Raw genomic sequence first — 13,335 nt, forward strand, 5'->3', positions numbered from 1 at the left:
CAAAGAATAATAGGAGTGTAAAGGTCACTCTAGCGGTGTTATTTCTTGCCTACTGGGCTCTAATAATGGTAAACGTATTTAGAAAGTCATCTGTCCTCCAACTACAAAAATATTGCGTTAACACTGAATCCTAACTTGTGGAAATTCACTTATCACGGGTCTGGAACCAATTAACTGCTAAACGGGGGATGACTGTATTGACATTTTGAGTTTTTTTTTCCTGCATACACTGATTTATACATGTTTCATTAATAAAATTCGCTTACTACTTTTTTCTAGAAATTCCAATTTTTTTCAGACTTTTTTTCTTTTCCGTATGGTTGTAATAATCTTTTGCATGCGACTCTTGTTAAATTAATTTGACTTACCTTTCTCAGATATTTACATTTTTAGGTATTTTAAATGTCATGTTTTTATATCATGTTAAATATTAAATATGTTCAAGTTACTGTAAATCTATAAATATTTGAAATATAACAACCGTAGTTGACGTTCATCTAATTAAAACTCACAAATCTTGCACGCATAACCTTATGTGTTGTAAGTGTGACGGTGTTATTTTATCTTCTTAATAAGAGCGATGATTCTCACTCAAGTTTGTTATGCGAGAATGGGGTGGGTGTTGCTTCCCCGGGGTCGACAAATCTGCACGATGTTGTCTTTTTAAAGAACTTTGACACGGCTCCCATGTCACAGCAGCAAGGTCCGCATATGGGAACACCTGCTGTGGCCCTCCGCTTTCCTCTCGGAAATTACTCTTGGAGTCTTAATTAGACTGTGGATTCTGCTTATCGCAGCTTTTTGCAATGCTCGACAGGTCCAGCCAGCCTTTTTTTATTTTTTTATAAGTTGCAGTGTATCACCCAAGCAGGGCTGAAAACAACAACACAAAATTGTGTACTGGACTGGACACAACAACTACATGATGTTCATGTTTGACGTCTGCGTCATTGTCTGACATGAGATCAGCTTGATTGACTGCGACACACTCATCTCACAGAGTTTTTGGGCTAATTTGAAGTCAACTCAGCACAAGTGGCTGAGTCGTTGTTTTGTGACCCTGTTTGTGTTGGATGAGTGCACCGTGCCTCTCTTGGGAGCAGCCTACAGGCATCCCACAGATCTGACACGCAACTCCGCACGCTCACACTCAACCAGCGAGGAGGGAAGCGGGAATAAAAACAACACACACAAGGAAAAAAAATCAGTTCCCTGAGAATCTTTGCTGAATACATTAGCGAGGAATAAACTCTATTCCCCCCCCTCTCAAGCTTAGGACAAAATAAGTAAGGATGAAACGTACATTAAACTCCCAAGGGAAAGAAGAGCATCCTATGTAGATGGTTGAGATTGACACTTTGTATTCAGTGCAATTAAGCATTCAATATAAATGATAACAATAACAATAATGATAACAATATGAGAACATAGTAACTGGTAATAGGTACAACATCTTGCAAAAGATGGATAGGTGGAAATGTTTATTTCGAATATTTGAATCAAGCCCAAAACAAAGCACAGTTTTCCTCTCAACATATTAATAATGTAAATAAATTAGAACAAATGAAAAGAAACAATCAATTATATATTCCAAAAGGCGTGAGAAGTAAAACTTTACTCCCACCCCCTTGTCCCTGAGCAAATATCAAATCAACTTCCTTTCATCTCCAAAACATAGTGTGTGTATATATACCCATGCATACATACACACACATCCTATATAGCCGTGTACAGTAGCACACATAATGTACCATACGAGCACAAATAAATAAATATAGTAACCAAAAATAAATAACACATTTGCGCATAAATCACCTCGTAACATTTGTATACATCCTTTTAACCTGCCTCATATTTGTGCATTGGTTCAGTTCCACACCAAATCCCTTCAGAAGTCTCACCCCGCATACTGATCAACAAAAACGTTTTCTGGTGGCACGAAATTCTTTAAAGTTAAATTTTTTTCCTTACATTATAACACTCTTCCTGATTTTTGAACAACTGCTGGATATTTCCGGGTAATAGTTTATTTTTTGCTTTAAACATTATTTGTGCTGTTTGATATTGGAGAATGTCAGTAAGCTTGAGTAACTTTGTGTTTCTTGTGTGTTCCTCATAGCCAACTTTGTGGATAATTCATACTGCTGTCTTCTGAAGGATAGTTAATGAATACAATGGATGTTTTGTAGTTGTTGCCCCAAACATCAGCACAGTACACACTTATATTATTTAGTATCTTCCATGTTTGTTTATTTTATTATCCTCTAATATGCTCTGAGAATAATCTTTCTTACTCACTCTTATAATATTAGTTAACTTGTTTTTATATGTTTTATATTTATGTTCTGCCTCTATAGTTCTGACTATTGAACTCTCTGTAAAATGCATTTTTTTTTTTACATGCATTTTGTAGCCCTGTTGTTATCCACGGACAACTATTATATGCTAACTTTCTTAATCGGACAGTATTGATTATATAATAAGATAGACAGATAGATATAGATACTTTATTGATCTCCAAGTTCTATACTACAAAAAACTGCAACCACAATCATAAACATCTTAAATCAGTACCCATCTGAGAATGATGAATGAAACCACTTGATGGAACTGTTCATTTCACCCCATAATTCAAAAGAGTCTATTCCAAATGTTCTTCTCCAAGAACTAGGAAGTAACTTGCCAACTAACCGTTGAACACAAACACGACTCCATAGATGATAGTTTTTTTTTTACTTTTCTCTCATTGTCGTTGGAGTCGCAATGCAAATGTCTCCCCAAGCCCCAGAATCAGAAATGGTACGGACCTTTAGTCTCATTTCACCCTAGGTTTACCAGGAAGTGGCCCGTTAACTTCTAAGCGCTAATTGCTTTTGCAAGTGGTTCAACTTTCTTGGATGTCTGCGCTCTCCAGAATTAGCCAGTCGTCTTTTTGCCGCTCGTCACGTTGGAACCATGCCCCCCCCCATTCAAAACAAAAAAATGGTACAGTCTTGTCCGCAATTTGATTACGCGGGTGTATCTAATGTTGGTCCCGATGAGCATATAGCTCATTTTTAAGAATACCTAAGCGGGTGCCAAGGCTTTATGGCATCCCTCTTGTGACACCGAAGCACCTCAACACTCAGCAGGACGTCTTAGATGACGGAAGGCGCCGAAATGTCAAGGGAACACTAGAAGATGAGGTGAGAGAGGTGATGGCAACGAGAAGGGTGGGTGAGTGGGTAACCCCCAGGGATCCCAATGTGTGGTGTTATGTGCTGGAAGAGGCCAGAATTAGTAAGCTACTCCCTCTCTTTTTTGTTTTTCTTTTTTTCTTTCTAATCTGATTGGAGTTCATTCATGCAGAGGAGCTGCAGCACCTTGTAGAGCGATGCGCAAATAAAACAAGGGCGTGAGGAGAAAAGAAATAAATATATATACACGGATGTGTGAGGGGAATGTAGATGGCATCATGGGGCGCTCTGAAAACAAGACAGCTGGAGCGCAAGTAATTGAGCAAGGTAGACGAGACAGTGGCTTAACAAACCCTCCCTGTATGTATGGATAGCAACATGCTGAAGAGGCCAGAAAAAAGGTACGGTGTCCATGCTTCTGCCTCCATCCAAGAGTGAGGGTCACCCCTGCTTCTCTCTTCCGCTCCACTGCAGCCCCTCAACATGCGCTGTAATTAAAACCACAGGTGGGACCCATAACACTGCCTGGCTGCTCCCAGCACGCAACAGGTACCATCTGGTATGCCGTTTCGATTCTCCCGAAACCGCTAGGGGTTAAAACATCAAAGTCCCGCCTCTTTTTGATCGCACCGCCTCGGGCTCGGCACCTCAGGAAATGATATCCGTTGTTTCCCCGGAAAAGGGTGCAGCGGGCGAGCCACCTGTTCGTCCAGTGACCGCGTAACCCGCGTATCCTATTTCCTGGTAACATTTCTTCAAACGCCTGCCTGCTTAGCAGTTTGTGGGGAGATCCTGCAGTGCTGATTTGCTGCGCTCCAGTGCACGGCTCACTTAAGCGAACATGCTCAGTACACCTTGAAACATGGCCGACGTCATGAGAGGGCCAGCACAGTCTGGGTCACAGCACACAGCAAGACGTTGGATATGATGGACTGGACATCGAATGCATCTTTTATGTTATCTGTCTACATACTGTATAGTACTGTACTATTCGCGTAATGGCCTTTTTCATTAGACATGGAACAGTAAATTGTAGGACAGGAGTGGGTGACGCATGGTTTGCACACAAACTATATGTAATAAAGACACATTTACACTGTGTGCAACTAGTAATATAAATTGGGTATTGTGTGGGTAGAGCTTTTCCATATGAAGGCTTAATAGTGAGAGTGCATTTTTTCCAGATTTTTTTTTTTTCATAAATTTTTTTGGTACCTCCTGAAGGGCACACCTCCATGAACATTTGCCTGTATTGCCTAATGGGCCAGCCAGCTCTGCTGCATAGTAAGAAATATTCCTGTTATGTACAGTAGACCATCTTTGACAATTGGCTTAATGGCAAAAAAATAAAATTCAAAATAAAATAAAAAATAAAACATTGTACAAATAAGTGAATAAAACAAATACAGCAAAAAGGCACGTTGTAAAAAAAAGCTGAAATGTTGATACAAATACCGAATAATAACACATTTTGTCTTTAAATTCATTTGTCTTTTTTCAAAATAAACGCAACACTTGTTTTTGCTCCCATTTTTTTTTATGAGATGAACTCAAAGATCTAAACCTTTTTCCACCTACACTATCACCATTTCTCTTAAATATTGTTCACAAATCTGTCTAAATCTCTGATAGTGAACACCTCTCCTTTGAGATAATCCATCCCACCTCACAGGTGATGCTGATTAGACACCATGATAAGTGCACAGGTGTGCCTTAGACTGCCCACAATAAAAGGCCTCTCTGAAATGTGCAGTTTTATCACACAGCACAATGCCACAGATGTCGCAAGATTTGAGGGAGCGTGAATTGGCATTCTGACAGCAGGAATGTCAACCAGAGCTGTTGCTCGTGTGTTGAATGTTCATTTCTCTACCATAAGCCGTCTCCAAAGGCGTTTCAGAGAATTGGCAGTACATCCAACCAGCCTCACAAGACCACGTGTAACCACACCAGCCCAGGACCTCCACATCCAGCATGTTCACCTCCAAGATCATCTGAGACCAGCTGCTGAAACAATCGGTTTGCATAACTAAAGAATTTCTGCACAAACTGTCAGAAACGGTTTCAGGGAAGCTCGTCTGCATGCTTGTCGTCCTCATCGGAGTCTTGAGCTGACTCCAGTTTGTCATCGTGAGTGGGCAAAATTCAGGTCAGATGGAAGACAGCGTGTGTGGCGTCATGTGGGTTGGCGGTAACCCCCCCCCACTCCTCCAATAAAACAAAACTGCACATTTCAGAGTGGCCTTTTATTGTGGGCAGTCTAAGGCACACCTGTGCACTAATCATGGTGTCTAATCAGCATCACCTGTGAGGTGGGATGGATTATCTCAGCAAAGGAGAAGTGCTCACTATCACAGATTTAGACAGATTTGTGAGCAATATTTGAGAATGGTGTTATTGTGTACGTGGAAAAAGTTTGAGTTCATGGGAGCAAAAACAAAAGTGAGTATATTGTATAGTATGTTGTGTGTGTGTGTGTGTGTTTATTTATATATATATATATATGTATATGTATATATATATATATATGTATATGTATATATATATATATATATGTATATGTGTGTGTATATATATATGTATATGTGTGTGTATATATATATATATATATATATATATATATATCTGCGCCCTCATCCCCAATGAGCTGTTTCTAGCCCGAGTTCTAGCAATTTGCTCTCACAACACTGTCTGCAGCACGGGGTCTCCAAAGTGCGGCCCGGGGACGATTTGCGGAAAGCAGCTCTTTTTTTTTTTTTTTTTTATTGGCCCGCCGCGCATTGTAGAAATATAAAAGTGAACAAAAAAAAAAACACAGCAATAAGGCTGAAATGTCTTATATGCATATATGTATGTATATGCACATATGTGTATATGTGTATATATCTATTTACAGTATATGTATATACAGACTGTACGACAAAGCTTGTGTTAGTGTCAACATTTCAGCCTTATTGTCTTTCATTTGTTCCTTTTTGCTGTATTTTTCCCATTTTTGTGTTTTTTTTTGTTCACTTATTTCTACAATGCGCGGCGGGCCAATAAAAAACAAAACAAAAAACGAGCTGCTTATATATATATATAGCCCCCGGCCCGCACTTTGGACACCCCTTGCTGCAGACAGTGTTGTTTTAAATTCATTTGCCGTGAGAGCAAATTGCTAGCGCTCGGGCTAGAAACGGCTCATTGGGGATGGGGGTGCAGAGAAGGCCAGACTTTAACCCGGGGCGTTGGCAGATTGCAGATGTCTGCCTCTCCTCACTCCCCTCATGGAGCAGCCCCCCCTCCTGGTGGGGGAGATTCACTCCCATTTCGGCTGGTACGAGGAGCCACAGAGACCCCGGTGGGTGTGCCTACATTTGTGCCTTCTTTTTCCACCCAACACAATGGCTGTTTGCTTGTCAGTTTAATGAGCTTTGTGTCTGCGCGAGTTTAGACAACGTGTCCGCAGCATCTGTTGTAAAAATGGCGGATTGAGACGGGGAGCCGTGGTGCATTTTCTCGCTCACAGGTGATTGAGCATGCTCAGTCGGTGTGGCAGGGCTCATCTAAATGAATCAACGCAAGGCTATGATGCAAATGAATGTTAATACAGAGGACAGGAGCGCAACGTGACAGCCACTCTTACCTTGCATGTGACCTTGATCCTCATCCTTCTGTGCAGCGTGGGGCATTCTCTCCCTTCTATTTGAGGGGAGGACCCAAAATGACACACAGGCCATTAAGGCCCGTCTCGGCAGGGACATTTTTAAAAATCCAAATCCAACATTTATTGATGGATTGAGATTCGCCGTGCGACTGTAGCATCCCACGTCGCTTTGGCCTTCATTTCCCATTTCCCACTTGCTTCCTTCTCCCCTCTTTCCACCACACTTTTCCCTCGCACTCCATCATCTCCCCCATCTGTTCTTTACCCCCGCGCGTCATATGTCTCTGCCCCCTGCCAGCCGTCTCTCCACCACCGTCTTCCTTCGTCACCTCTCCTTCCGCGCCCAGCGAGGACCTCTCGGAAGTAGCAGCCCCGGAATTCTGATCAGCCACTTTGTGGTCAAAGAAGGCTCGCCAAACTGCCTTTCCACTGAATCAATAGTTCTTTTGGCCACGGTTAACACCTGTAACCTCTGCATTACATGGAGGGAAATGGAGCGGAATAGCAAACACCTAACTTATACTGCGGCTCATTGTTAAACATTTCCCTTTCTTCTCGTCAATTTAGAGGGAGGGAAGTCAATACGAGCCCAAAAGCGCCATAGTTGCCATACGGATGCGTCATGAAGTGATAAAGTGAGCCAGATTCTCTTGGATGCAGCCACAGAGATAAATAAAATTGCTATCTAGGTCATTTTTACGGCCCAAAGCAACTTCTCCTTCCCTGCCTGCCTTTTTCCGTGTGTTGCCGCATGGCGTCTGTGGAACATCAAGGAGATGAAAACGCTCCACATCTTGTATATGCAACACTCGCACGGAAAAGTGCACTGCAGTGGTGGCCCCCTCCGAGCGTCTCTCGATGATGATGGGAAGAATAGCCTGCATTGTTGCACAGACACAGATTACACATGTAAATCCACATGTAATACTCTCTCTGCTATGTACTCAGTTGTTGCCCTTGATCGGGCAAGGAACCATATTTGGTTACTTGGGTTACATGCATCATTAAGGTAAGGATGGAAAAATGCAATCATACAATTGGAGAAATAGAAATGCAATAAAGACTACAAATGTTTTTCTGAATTGTTAAATGTTCTCAATACATTTTTGATTAAAATAAAAATATTTTGCCACAAAACTAAGGAGGCGTCCAGGAACAATGTTCACTTTGGCAGTTAAAGTAGTTGCATTCCTATTTTGAAGTCAGAAGATAATAAAAATAATATTAAAAAGTAATAATACAATTATTTATTGGTGGATTTCAGAGCACTCAACGTCATCTAAAAGGCAGCTGTAAACAATTTCACAGTAATAAAAATTACTTTCAAAAGTAACACTGGATAAGAAGTTAACCTCAATAAATTGACAGTAAATAACACAAAAATAAAAATGGTGAAAATTAGTCAAATGGAAAGTAAAAGAATAAAAATGTTCATGCAGCTGTAAGTTTCTTTTTAAATATAAAGGTAAGGATGGACATTAAATACAATTAAGACAATAGAAATAAAAATGCAATAAGAACTAGAATGTTGAGTTAAAACGTTTTTACTACATCATTAATTATCCATCCACCAATTTTCTATGCCGCTTATCCTCACTAGGGTGGGGGTATGCTGGAGCCTATCCCAGCTGACTTTGGGTGAGAGGCGGGGTAACCCTGGACTGGTCGCCAGCCAATCGCAGGGCACAGACTGTACATAGACAAACACCCATTCACATCTATGGACAATTTTGAGTCACCAATTAACCGAACGTGCATGTTTTTGGATGCGAGAGGAAACCGGAGAAAACCCACGCAGGCACTGGGAGAACATGCAAACTCCACACAGGGAAGCCCAAGCGGAGATTCAAACCCAAATGTTACCGATCTCCTGACTGTGTGGCCAACATACTAACAACTCAGCCACCGTGCGGCCCTAATTATTAATTAATTTGAATTTAAAATATTTTTATTTTATTTTTGGTACCAAGGTGTTCAGGAACAATTTTAATGTTTTTTTATTTCACTGTGGAAGTTAAGTAGCCTTAGACCACTCGAGGTCACCTCGAAGGCAAGACATTTCACAATTAAACCCCCCCCCAAAAAAACACACAGTGAATAAGACAAATATCAATAAAATAAATGATATTGAAAGTAAAATAAAATGAATAAATATGCCAAAAAACATAAAAAAAATGTTTAATAAAGTTGTATGAGCCTTTTAAATATGTTTTTTTAAAGATCAAAAGTTAAGTGCATTGGTTGCAAGGTCTGCACGGAAATAAATATATCAAACACCAAAAATTGTTAACAATTAGCAATTTTTCAGCAGCTGCTCATATGAGCAACTGTAGCATTTAGCATTGTTAGCCGTCTAATGCATATGACTGTTTTTGGTACTATATTTAGGAAAGATAGCATTGAAAGTAACTAAGTGAAACAATAGCAAGAAGACTTTGCCGTTAAATAGGAAGCTTATTTCAGCCTGATTGGAGTTGTCCAACCATTTATTGACTTGGTTTTCACTTTAAACAGCCCACCTAAGAACATTTCAGTCACAGTAAAACGCAGTTTAACGAGGGAAGTTTATTTAGGAATCCTTACCATCAAACAGTATTGATCTAAGCTGAAATAAAAACACGTTTAAAAAGACTCAACACATTAGATTTCATCTGACACGTCTATTATAGGAGGGAAGGAGTTGTTTTTATCGAGCACATTTAAATGCAACACCCGTTTTGAAGGTGCTTTTTAGTTTGAAGCAGCAAAAGAATAATAATCGTATTTTATGAATGGATTCCTGTTTTGTTTACAACACTCAAGGCTCTAGTTCACAGCTACGCTGACAGCAGTCAAGAAAAATACGAGTGCACACAATGAGATTATTATGAATATGTGCAGAACTTTCCACAAGGAATCTCCACAGGGTACATTTAAGAGCATTTTCCTCTCAGCTGGAGAACGTCGTCCTCCTCGGTGCGGTACTAATCTTACTATCATTTGGTCTCCTCGCATGCAAACCTGGATGAAAAGCACTCTGGGATAGTATTAAGCAGTTTGTTTGATGACAAACTGAATTATGGCACACGGTAGGAGAAGGTGTGCAGAATTTGAGGGAAAGGTTCATCTCCACATCCCCCGCAAACACAACCTTCACCCGGTCCTTCTCTCACAGGCCCTGACCCTTGCTTCCTCACCGCCACTCAAATACCAGCGCAAACATACCCCGCATGTCACACACACACACACACACAAAACAGGGACCATGGAGTTCGGCAAGATGATTTAGTCCTTGAATGATGGCCATGTCATACACACACCTAATAAGACGTGGCTTATTTGTAACACTGCCTTTACAAAGATAATAATCCATTGTCATTGACACCGTCACAGACAATATGTTTGTTATTGTGGCTCTAGGTCTTGTATCAGGTAAGAAAAAACAAAATTGATTTTTTAACATTAAGCATGGAGTAGTATTAATGTCGGCCATGGGTATGTTTTGTTAAAGTCCGCTAAAGACGCACATATTTTCTGTGGTAGCACAGAACCGGGGACGTTTAATACGACCAAACTCATCAAGCATTTGAAGCAGCGTTACACGGGAAATTCTCACGAGACGACAAGAAGTCATTAGTTATAACAAAAAATATGACAACACCCTGTTGGTGGTGAGTAAAGTCAGGTTTAAACGCTTCATTCAGCACCTCGAACCACGCTATATTATGCCTAGCTGCCACGACATTGTGGGTGAAACTGTACCTCACATGTATAAAAAAGTCAATGGGTCTGCTTTTTCTCATGCCTGCTGTTGCTGACACTTGATATCACTTGATCAAGCCTTTTCAAACATTCTACACTACAAAATACGGTGTAAATGTACACTACCAGTCAAACGTTTTACAACCACCCCAATTTTTCCAGGTATTTATTTAAACTCAAGTCGTTCAAGTCCAATGAATAGCTTGAAATAGTACAAAGGTAAGTAGTGAAGTGCCAGAGGTTTAAAAAAAAAAAGGTAAGGTCAAACCAAAAAATGTGTTTCAGAATTATACAAAACGACCTGTTTCAGAGATCCACAAAATGGGTGAACAATTGAAAGCTGTGAAGTAGAAATGGAGGTTGATCAAGCCTTGGCAGTTGGTGCAACTAATTCCTACAGGTGTTCCAAGTTCTGGAGCACTTACTACCTCCTCTGGTTGCATAAAAACACACTGTGGTGCTATACCCTTGTGAACATCAGTTGAACAGCAATGTACTGGAGAAAGTCATTTGTTGCTCCAAAAATGGCAAGAAAACGGGGAATTAATGGGAGAGAGACCGACCATCTTAACACTTAAAAATGTCGCTTTTTTCCTCCACAGAAATCGGAGTGTTGTAAAACATTTGACCGGTAGTGTACAGTATGTATGATTTGCGCTGATATCGGCTTGACCTATTATTATTATTATTATTATTATTATGTTAAGTGCCTGTTGTGAGACCATTTAAACCTATAATAAAAGCCTGTTGTTCCGGCGATCAATTCTGGTGCTGGTCTCACCGTACAATTACCACCCAATGACAAATGTGGAATACTACATTCAGAAGTTGAATGGTGGTCTGAAAGGGTCCATGACATGATTCATCAACTTTGCTCAAATATGTTATATATTGTTTGTAATGATGTTCTACATTGTTCGATTTTTTTTTTTTGAAAGCAAAGGGTAAATTCGCAAAAATTACATTTCTAGTTGATGGCTCCACCCATGACAAACTAGCTCTCGCAGTTCAGCCTCAGTTCCGTAAATGACGTCATCGGGGTGATACCTCTCAGCTAAAGCAGAGTAAAACGCTTCTCGAGGTAGATCGTCGATGTGGTTCAGTGTATATTTTTCATCAAAATAGTAGTTATGCCAAAATGTTGTGTTGCTGCTGGTTGTTCACAGTATCCGAGTGATGCTATAAGTTTTTTTTTTTCCAAAACAGGAAGGTTTTAAGACAAAATTGGACAATGCAAGCACAGAGAACGAGAGACAGATGGACGCCCACCTGCAGTTGTTTCTTTGCAGTGTCATTTCACTGATGACTGCTATGACAGAGCACCTTCACAAGAAGCATTTGGCTTGAAGGTACGGTATAAACACATTTTGTAAAAGCATACTACTTTGCTGGTACACAGGGAAAAAAAAGACAAGAGGAATGACGTCAAAGTTACCACAGAACAGAGTAAGTCATGTTTTGTTTACATAATGTCTTCTAAACACTATTCCATGATTGTGACAAGGCTGTAAAGCATTATACATGTTCTGCAAACGTTTTTCGACAGCGTTATTGGCCAAGTATACAATAAGACAGGCTGTAAAGACCACTTTACACCTTTATGCTCATTAAGAAGACGATTTAAAACAATAATTGAAGGATACGCAACTCCAGAGTAATTTACACTTATGTTTTGAAGGCGACCTATCTTTAGCTCCATGTCTTAAGGCTTAAGTCCATGTTCTGCAAGTTCAATGTTTCATCTGCAAATGTCTCTCCCTTTTTTTCTCAAACTATTGACACCTCGCTCAAATATTTACTATAATCATTGTAAACATCCTCTGTCTCATACGCCGCCATGTTTGTGTAGCTGACAGGTATCACCCCGATGACATCACTACGGAAATGAGACTGAACAGCGAGAGCTAGCTCATCATGGCTGGTGCCATGAACCATAAATGCATAAATGTAAGTTTTGCAAATTTACCGTTCGCTTTCAAAAATTGAACAATGTAGAACATAATTACAAACAATATATAACTTACTGAAGAAAAGTTGCTGAATCATGTCCGGGACCCTTTTAAGTCTCATGGATGGTGTGAGCTACTCTGAGGTCCCTGTGGTCCGGACTTTGGTCATCCATGTTTCCATTTACATTCTGAATGAATGAATGAATGAATGAATGAACAAAGCGATGTGACTGACTGTGCTTCAGACAGTTATTTCTTATAACTCCCGATGTCGTATATACAGTAGGGAGCAATGCTGCTTCCCCACTTTGGGGTCACAAATACCTGCCTTGCCCCAGGCAAGTCCAGCTTTGCCACTGTGCTGCGGCAGTATGGCAGGCCTTGTTTTGATCTACTTTGCTTGACTCGTTCTATTCGCAGGAGATCTTCCCCATCAATTGTCATCACCTGCAGCGGACCTTGAACCAGGTACAAGATGAGGGATTTCTCAGTCCTGCTCATTGTGTGTGTGTGTGTGTGTGTGTGTGAGAGAGTCTGTGGAGACCCCTGGTAGCCAGTGCACCGTATCTTAAAATCTACCCCCCTCCCCAATGTCACGGGCCTATTTTAACAGCCTCTTCAGACGCACACAATCTGGCAGCTTCCTAAAGTGTGGATGGAAAAGTTGTGATTCTGACGCATGCGTGTCGTATGTGGGCTTTAAAATTAGCTGTTAAAATAATCTTTTAACGGTCACTTATAAGTTCCAAGAATGCAGATGAAGCCCAAAGCGCCCACATAGCTCTGCAACCAGCTGCTTCTCACCTCTTTTGTGCGCACA

The 13,335-nt window shown here is 40.5% G+C and overlaps 1 long non-coding RNA gene across 2 annotated transcripts in view; it reads left to right on the top strand.

The window, feature by feature from the left end:
- LOC129174016 (uncharacterized) overlaps positions 1 to 13,335 on the top strand; it is a 57,484-nt gene that overhangs the window by 19,924 nt on the left and 24,225 nt on the right. For both annotated transcript variants that reach the window (XR_008567345.1, XR_008567344.1), the window contains 3 exons: positions 11,773 to 12,012; positions 12,416 to 12,513; positions 12,936 to 12,983. This is a non-coding gene — a long non-coding RNA (uncharacterized LOC129174016). The remainder of the gene's footprint in view (positions 1 to 11,772; positions 12,013 to 12,415; positions 12,514 to 12,935; positions 12,984 to 13,335) is intronic.

This window comes from Dunckerocampus dactyliophorus, chromosome 21, assembly GCF_027744805.1.
Source record: "Dunckerocampus dactyliophorus isolate RoL2022-P2 chromosome 21, RoL_Ddac_1.1, whole genome shotgun sequence".
NCBI lineage: Eukaryota > Metazoa > Chordata > Actinopteri > Syngnathiformes > Syngnathidae > Dunckerocampus > Dunckerocampus dactyliophorus.